Source organism: Hevea brasiliensis, chromosome 11 (genome assembly GCF_030052815.1).
Source record: "Hevea brasiliensis isolate MT/VB/25A 57/8 chromosome 11, ASM3005281v1, whole genome shotgun sequence".
NCBI classification, from domain to species: domain Eukaryota; kingdom Viridiplantae; phylum Streptophyta; class Magnoliopsida; order Malpighiales; family Euphorbiaceae; genus Hevea; species Hevea brasiliensis.
The window spans coordinates 15359679-15369004 of record NC_079503.1 but is presented as its reverse complement, the minus strand read 5'-3'; the positions used below and the strand labels follow the sequence as shown (position 1 = coordinate 15369004).

The 9326-nt window shown below is 29.7% G+C and overlaps 1 long non-coding RNA gene across 3 annotated transcripts; it reads left to right on the top strand.

The window, feature by feature from the left end:
- The first annotated feature begins 889 nt into the window (after nucleotides 1-889).
- Nucleotides 890-4919, top strand: LOC110662121 (uncharacterized). 3 transcript variants are annotated; one of them, XR_002496258.2, is made up of 6 exons: nucleotides 890-1226; nucleotides 1343-1403; nucleotides 1703-1789; nucleotides 2846-2899; nucleotides 4124-4275; nucleotides 4391-4919. It is a non-coding gene; the product is annotated as an uncharacterized LOC110662121 (long non-coding RNA). The 3 variants fall into 3 exon arrangements; XR_002496257.2 differs by having other exon boundaries at nucleotides 2792-2899; XR_002496259.2 differs by lacking the exon at nucleotides 2846-2899.
- The last annotated feature ends 4407 nt before the right edge of the window (nucleotides 4920-9326 follow it).

Genomic DNA, 9326 nt, shown 5'->3' with positions numbered 1-9326 from the left:
AATTAAAATTTAAATTAAATTAATAAATAATTATTCCATTATTATATTGTATATTATAATCATCATTCATATCATATATAGCATAATTTTCTTTTTTTCTTATCTATTTTTATTTCATCGAGAGGAGAATGTGATGCAAATGCAAACATCCATTTTTTTTTTTTTTTTTTTTTTTTTTTTTTTTATTTCATCATCATATTTTTATTTTTTCTTTAAAATAATTAGTTTTTTTTTTTTTTTTTTTTTTTTTTTTTTTATTGAAAGAGAGAGAGACGTTTTTTACTTATGGGATATTTATGATGTTTATTCAGCATTTTGTTTAATTAAATTTTGTCTATTTTTGAGATTAGTAAGTGACAATATATTCATTCAAGATACTCTAATAAGGCTTGCATGATTTAAGAATACTTAAATTATGCGCTGGTCACGATTTAGAATTTTGGGTAGTGACACATTATTATTATTTTCTTTTATAACTATACTCTGCAATTAATTTTTTTTTTGAAATTATATGTTTATTCTATGTATTATAATAAATAAATAATAAATATAATATTATTAATATTAATTTATTTTAAACTAAACTATATACACATAATTAATATATAATATAATGAATGATTAAAATTTTATTTCACTTGAATTATGATCTACACATAAATAATATATAATATAATTTTTTATATAATTTTAAAATAAAATTACATGTATTTTCTAAAAAAATATTTTTTATTAATTATATTAATATAATAAATATATATACATAAAAAAAAATTCACATCCGCAGAGCGATTTTAGATAGCTTGTTATAACTAAATTTGTGAAATTAAATTTTAATAAATTAAATTTAAATTTTTTTCAAATCAAATATATAAAATATAAAGTTGAATTAAAATCTACAGAAGTTTTTGTGGCATTCCTTGGAAAGAAATGGTTTACTTTCACTGAACCCTCAGTTGAAAAGCAGAAAGAAGAGGGACTGTTCAATGCGAGAGCCTTAGTAGAGAAATTGATTGCCAATTTGGATGAACAGGCTAGCAATATCTAATACATCACTATGTAATTGTAATTCATTATTATTGGTTGATAATTTTAATTCCTAACTGTGGTAAGATCTGCAGAATGAGAGAAAGGTCACTCTTTTTATTGATTTACAACATTTACGCGAAGAATCGAGGAGAAAGAAGGTGCTGCACTAATAAACAGTATTCCCTGAACTGTTAAGTGTGAGTTTTTATTCAAAAGTTTGTAACTTCAACTTTGATTTCTTGTTCGTGGGTTAAAGGCTCTGGAAAGGCAAGAATCTGTTTTGCAATTTAATTACGATGCCAAGTGCTCTCAGATTCCCTCTGAGGATTTGTACCACGTACGAGCCACTGGGGAAACTGTATTCGGCAAAGAAGGTATGGATAGGATATAACAAAGTCTCTTCATACTGCGGAAAATCGTGGGAAGTGCCTTAAATTTATGTTCCTAGTTTCGTATTCAGCAAACTAGAAATTTACAAAAATTCAAATTCAATTCAATTGATTTTTATTAAATAAGTGTATACAAATCAGGTCAAAAATTGTAAAAATTGTACGTTTGTGTGAGAATTCAAATTGAATTCTTTGCTTGATTTATTCCAAAGAAAGCCATTAGGTTTGGAGTTTAGATATGTATAGTTTGATGTGCTTGAAATGTGCCAATATTTTTGTGGTAGGAACTAGCAGCACAACTGAGAGCAACACTGTCAATAAAGCGGCAGATCGATGAGTGATGACATTCCAAGCCAGTCTCAGCGCATCCGGTATGCTGCTTTATTTCTTTTTACATTTCCACTTTGTTTTTTGGGTTTGATTGCAACTTAACTTGTTATTGACCTACTACACTGAGATTTTTTGAATTCTTCAAATAATGCACAGGTCAAAATATCATAGAGATTTTTCTGATATCTTGTCACATGGGCATTTCCATGTTGTACATGTTAATTGTCAAGAACTAACTCTGTTTAATTGAAAACTTATGGTAAATAGTAAAAAGTTCTTTGGCTGTAGAAAGGAATTTTCCAGTACGAGGAATTTAAGTGTTTTTGAATTTATACTACTTGACAATACTTGAGACCTGTATGAAGTTAACAGACTTGATTATGTCCTATTATTGTAGAGCTATTTGAGTCCAACCACATTTATGAATATAATCAGTGTGATGCAGCCTTAACAACCTCTCACCCCTTTCTTTTTCCAAGCTCCATGAATATCCATATCTTGATTAAATTCCTGCAAACATTGTCCTTTCTCGTTGTCTTCATGCGTATTGTTTTTGATCTCCCTTTTTTCTTATTAGTGCACTGAAGTTGCTAAGTTGCTAAGTTGCTAGTGCCCAGTTTTATCTCATAACTTCGTATCTTCACCTCAATTTATTCCGCTTTAGGTTATCACAAATTGTTACATTTCTTATTGGCATCAGGTCTTCTTATCCAGGTGGTTAGCTTTGCTTTAGAAGTTGCATCCTTCAAATGATTCATCATGCTTTTCAAACTTTCATTCATTATGTATAATTGACTAAGAACAACATAATCGTTACATTACAATTCTGTATTTGCATACTTGCTGTCTAATTTAACTGAAGTGTGACACTGAGCTTAAGCTTTATTTTCTGGTATGAATGCCGGTTTTTTTATTTGAATGCTTATGTCCAGGTTTTATATGCCATGTGTGCTTTATTGGCCTCATTTTGGTAGTTTTTGCTGAATCTATCTTTGTTTATCTCCTCTAATGACAAGACCTTGCATTCTCATTTTAATGTAAAGGTAAGGCATCATCAAACCTGCAAATATTATGCAACCTATAATGCTCTTTTGGAGATTAAGGAACTGACGCTAAAGGAAACCTCCTTGTTGATCTCAATAAGTTCACTGGTATGACTCACATTAATAATCTTTTTGAACTTTCTCTAAGAATTTTTTTTAAAGAATGAGGTTTTGCTAAGGCATGCATTGTCTGCTGAACCTTTGTTAATTTTCTTGTCCTTTTCCTTTTCTTTCTCTGGTTATCTGGGTGAGCATAGCTCTAATAAAGGTTTTGGTTTTTCTGGCTGATTTTTTGCCTGCTTCCTAATTACCTACCTTTCTTTGAGAACCTGGAGCATAAAATTAGCTGGTTTGAAAAATTTCAATCATATGCTGAATAAATGTATGCATGAAGAAGATGTGGTGTCTATAATTCCTGTAAATTGCATGAACTCACTTCTAGCTAGGCCTGTTCACCAGTTGGATTGGATAAAATTTAATTCCTATCCGACCCACACCAACATAAATAAGTGAGCGGGGAGTTAACAATTCAACCCGACCAACCCAACTGAAGAAATAGTTAGGTTGTTTGGTCAGGTTAAATTTTATCCAGCCATACTTCATTATATATATATATATATATTGATGGATTCTTGTCTCAGCTGAAACTTAAAATGCCATGTGGTAGCGTTTTAGAGGCCATCTTTTGGTCCATTTCATTGAGCTTCCAACTGAGTTAAATATCTCGTGTCCACGATGCATTCCCTTCATACCCACTCTCTACTTTTCCCTTATTTTCCTAGAAAATTCATGTGCAGCGAGCTGTTGCTGTCCCACCCCAAATGTGCTCCTAAATACCCATATATAAATACCATCAAATCTTTTCCCTGCCTACCTGACTCCTGATTCTTCCATTCCATGGATCTCTCTCTCTCTCTCTCTCTCTCTCTCTCTCTGTGTTTGTGATTCTTCGTTTCGCTCAATCTTCTTGGACTTGATCTATTGGTGTTGGTTTTTAAAGATGAGTCCCATAAAGTTGTGTGGATGAACCAAACCGACCATAAAAAAAGGGGGCATTACAACTAAAAAATTAAACCAACCCAATTACTATCCATTAAACCGAATTTTTGGTTCAGATTGGTTTGGATTGATCAGTTTGGTCCGATTGAACCATGCGGTGAACAGCCCTACTTCTAGCATTCATTCTATTTTTGCCTGCTTCCTGATTGCGTTGGACCATAAAATTAGCTGGTTTGAAAAAGTTCAATCATATGCTGAAAATGTGTGTGCATGATTGTCCATGACTAATTAATTCTCACTGATGTGACTTTCTTTGCTTATTAACTTCTACAGATTCAAGATGCCATTACAAGTACTGATGATCATATGAAGCTGATTGGTTCCATGGAAGGGATTGTAAAGGGCAATCAGCAGATAATTGTGATCTTCTCTCATAACTTGAGAGAAATATTATCGTATACATTGTCATATGAAAGATTTCCAAGGTATTGCATTCATATTGCTATCGCTTGCAGTTCTCGTTAATATACTATTTATGGTTTTTCAGGAACAAGTATTTAATTGTTTGAGGAGGGTAACTGCTGCTAATGCATCTTGCAGACGCTGCAAAAGGTGCAAGTGGGGCTTCAGGAAGAGCAGAAGGCTTGTGATGCTCTTAAGAAGAGGTATGCTGCAGCATTGGCAGAGCAAAGGCTCTGCTATTCTCTGTTAAAGCCTTTTAGGTAATCCTTGTTTTGATTATTCCATAAAGGATTTAGTAGGATTACTCCCAACAGAAAATAGTGTAGTACTTAGTCAAATATTTCAAAATAAAGTGCGCCTATGCCACTGAAAACCACTGCTACATGTCCTGAGGGGTTGTTCTAGTTTAGCTGGTGTTTACACCATGTGATGTAAACAAAACAAAGGAATTTCATTGTGGTGATTCGTCACTGGTGTTTACATCATATGCAGTGTTATTCAACATTGGGTTCAATTCAACCTTGTTTATGCATGAATATTATTGGAGAAGTTAATTATCAGTGATGAATCATGTTGGTAGTGCAGAAATGCTTTGTGTATTTCATTAGAGAACATCAGAAATCATGTATATATATGTAGCAAGGAGTAGAAATTGTTTTGTATTCAATTTCATATTTTAACAAAATTGCTTGGCAATCAAGAATTGGCCCCATTTCCTTGTGGCGAGGGCATTATGGACATCACAAGTGGAACTAGAAATTTCTTTAGCACAATAAATTTGAATCATATGTATATGTAACTCTCAGTCGTAGCTTTGCTAAATTTGTGTTAATAGAGCTCTAAACATCAAGGAGTAATGGACAAAGAATGAGAGACTTCAGAGCCAAAGTTGTGTCTGAAACAACACTGATGCTTTGTATGAAGTCCATGTATTTATGCATCATTAATGCAATCACTCCTGCATTCGTGACCTTTAAAATCAGATATTGGCCTTGGAAATTTCGTAAGACTGAACCCTGACTTCTGGTTCTGCTTCTCCTGATTTTAGCCTTTATAAAGGTGTCTGGAGTTGTTTGAAAACATGTATAGGCCTTTTAAATCATAAAGGAAACAAGCTTGATCTAGTGATTTTTCATCTTTTAGGCGATTAATTATGTGATGATTTTAAGAAACCAATATCCAAAATAATACTAATAATAATAATAACAATAACCATTATACAGCATTCAAAGACAAATTTGTCTTGGGGAAGAGAAGTGAATAATTAGTGTCCTGTAGTTAGCATGACAGGTTATGCCCCACAATCAAACGCTAGAAGAAATGTGTATAAAGATAAAAGTTGGCTGCTCCATGGATCCTTTAAGAATCCTGTTTACTAACTGCTAATGCTTTACACTTCTGTTTGTTTGTTTGTTGAGAGCTTTGATAGAAAATAAAAGAAAACAATTTTTTTTTTTACAACAATTAGATAAAAAAAAAAGAATAGGAAAAGAATGAAAATTAAAGTTCCGTTTGTTTCCAAAATATAATTTACATATGAAAAATATTAATAGTAAACTAATAGTATATTTTTATATCCTGTATGTATAAGTGATTTTATATTTTAATAAAATTATCAAAGTTTAAAAGAAGTTATTTTGTTTAAAAATAATTTATTTTTTTTAAATTAAAAAATATTTTCTATTGACTGATTTTCTTATAGAAATTATATAATAAAGTAGTGATTCGATGTAGGATATCTTATATGAAATGACAATCTAATTGTGAGTGAATATATATACATATGTGGGTTCTAATGAGTGAACATATATACATGAGTCGGTCTTAAAGATTTATAACCACCTTGCATTTTTTTTAAATAATAACTATATATTTACTTATGTATCTAATTATAATTCATTTATCATTTTATGTTAGATTACAGTGATATGGATAATTTCTTGATTTTCTTGAGTAGTCTAAATACTAAAAAATATAAAATTTTTTAATTTTTATCCAAATTTTCAATTTTTTTTATTTAATAAATGCTTAATTCAGAATCCGGATGCTTCCCGTTTGATTTCCCATGGAAACAAAACTCCTTATAAAGACAAACTTAGCTGGGCCACTTGTCCGTAGCCTAACCCATCTCACGACAGAAAACTTGATGAGGATTTTTTTTGTTTTTTTTACTCTATATTTTATCATTGCTTGCTGATTCATTCTCCGAACAAAATTAAGAAAATGGTTGAATTCTGTACGAATTCATACAAATTCTAGCTTTTAATTCAAAATAAAAAAAAAATTAATATGCTAGCTGCTGGTCGGATTTATTCCTTCAGGCCAAGGTTCGGTACTTCGGTCTCTGCTTCTGCATGCGTATGCCTATACAACGAGAGGAGCCGTAGGTAAAGGCATACTGGTCGGTTGTGACTAACGCGATAGGCGAGTTTCCAGTTGTCCACTCAATTCCATGCCTTTGGATAGTAACGGTTTGGTGTTGGAAAAAATTAAAATTTAATTAATTAAATTTTTATTTTAAATATTTAAGATTAATAATATAAATTTATTTTTTTTATTTTAAATAATTTTAAATTAAATCCTAAAAAATATATAGGTGTCAGAAAAATCACTTATCTAAATATCAACTTAATTAATTATATCTAATTAAAATTTATTCATAATTACTGTATTTATTTTAAATTTAATTATTATTTTATATTTTTTAATTAATAATATATATTAAAAAATTATTTTTATTAATAATTTATATTTTAAAATTTTAATAATTTTATAAAATATTTAAATTCTATTTTATATAAATAAAATATATAAATATTTATAAATATTATTATAAAAAGTATATATTTTACTATTTAATTAAATATTTATATAAACAAATTTGAGTAACAAATACTTAATATATAAAATTTAAATCCGATTCGAATCTATTATTGATATTATTTTTTAAACTCAAACCCAATTAATTACTACCCTAACCTATCTTTTTAAGATTTGGTGGGATCATATATCTTCAAGAGTCCAACCTACTGCCATTCCTATTCATATCTCGTCAAAATGTTGACCAGATGACTGATCACCCTAGGTTGAGCCGGAGAAGCATCATGTCTCACTATCCATCTTTTAAAATTTTTAAGTTATTCTAAAAAATCAAAGAGTGACTATTTAAGTAGACACGAAGTATATTTTCTACAAAACTCCATTTCTCCCCTATATGCACATTAAATGTTAAAAATGAAGATCCTTCTTGTTTGGATTGGAGTCAACTTATCATTAATTCACATCCTGTTACGTGCATATTATTGCATTTACATATATTGAGCTTATAGATAGTATCACCACTCACCAGCCAATTTTTATGCTTTATATTAAGAGTTTGATTCGAAATTTGCAAGTAAATATCAACATTTAATTGACAATCAACTGTTAGTGACTGATAATTAATTAATTTGAATTAATAATGATTGATATTAATGAGAAAATTATTTTAAATGTTAAATATATTAGACAATAATTCAGCTATTGGAAATTCTGATGAATTAGAGTGACTCATATTAGGAGTACCACTAGACATTTAAAAAGTCTAAAATGGAAAAAATATTGTACTCTTATTTGGAATTTTACAATAATTTATTTCAATTAATTTCTTTTTTTTTTATTAATTTTCATGTTTAAAAAAAATAATTTAATTGAAAAAAATTATTTAAAAAAAATATAGAAATCAAGCATGTGTGCTTATTTAATTTAATTTAGATTGATTAAATAGGTAAAAACATATTATTCACTTAGCAAGTGTGTGATTTAAAACCACATTCTCTCAATCCCATATTAAAAAAAAAAATATTTACTTATTTATTTTGCTATAAACTCAAAACTCAAAGAACCAAAAACAAATTCATGGTCATTGGTGGAGATAAGGCCAAGAGGCAGGGGCCATTGCCATGTAGAATTTTTTGCTTTTTTTTTCTACGCCATCATGTTGCCCCCCAGTTCAACCATGTTGCTCTCTTAGTCCAGTCCTAGTATTTGTCTTTTAATATCAAGTCCAATTGTTTGGTATACCTTATTATTTCAACTCATTATTAAGCCCATTAATTCATTATTTTTTAATCCATTGAATGATTCAGCAACTCATTAAGTCATTATTCTTTAACCTATAAAATGATTTAATAAATAAGAACAATTTTTTTCTTATTTTGCAATAAAACTCATCTAACATCCACAAAACAACACTCGCCCTCATTTTTGACTAGTATCCCTAGTGACGGAACTATATAAAATTTGAAGGGGTTCAAAAATTTTAAAAATTAAAATTTAAATTAATTTTTACAAAAAGCTACAAATTTTACTCATATTTTATATTATTCAACAAAACAAATAGTAAGTGGATAGCTCCTTGGATTGAAAATTTGTTTGTTTTTAACTTTATATGTATATTTTTTTATCTGAAAAATTGTCCCATCTCATGCACGTCCAAAATATTAGTAAGGACAAAACGCAAAGGAAGACTGTAGTTTGAGAGAAAACTAGTGCTTCGTGGGATGTAGTTTGGACTTTGGAGTGATTGTACAGCATAGAAATATGAAAATGAAAGCATTTTCCAACTAAACTACGCAAACTCACCGTCTATACTCTCTCTCTTTGTGGCCCAATCGAAGCCAACCCAAATGAAAACTCTACTACGGTGGTTAAATTCCAATGTCAGTCAAGTGGAAGATGTAGACAAGTCAAGTCTAACAGGCTGTTTTTGTCCTTTTAATTATTATTGTTGACTGTGTTATGAGCTTTAGCTATGGAGGGATTCAAGAAAACGATTCTCATCACGAGTAATTATAAGCACCATGCATATGCTTGCTTGCTTGCTTAGAAATTATGTACAAATTCCCTATCATGATTTCAATGAATCGGTTTTGATTCCATGATATGAAGCTCGTGTTTGAAATTGAATTTTTATTTTAATTAAAATTTCATCAATAATAATAATAATAATAATAATTTTAATATGTTTCTATTGTGAGAGTTTAACCAATAATGGACATGAGCTAGGCATATTCTTCATTCTTGTAGTTGGTCT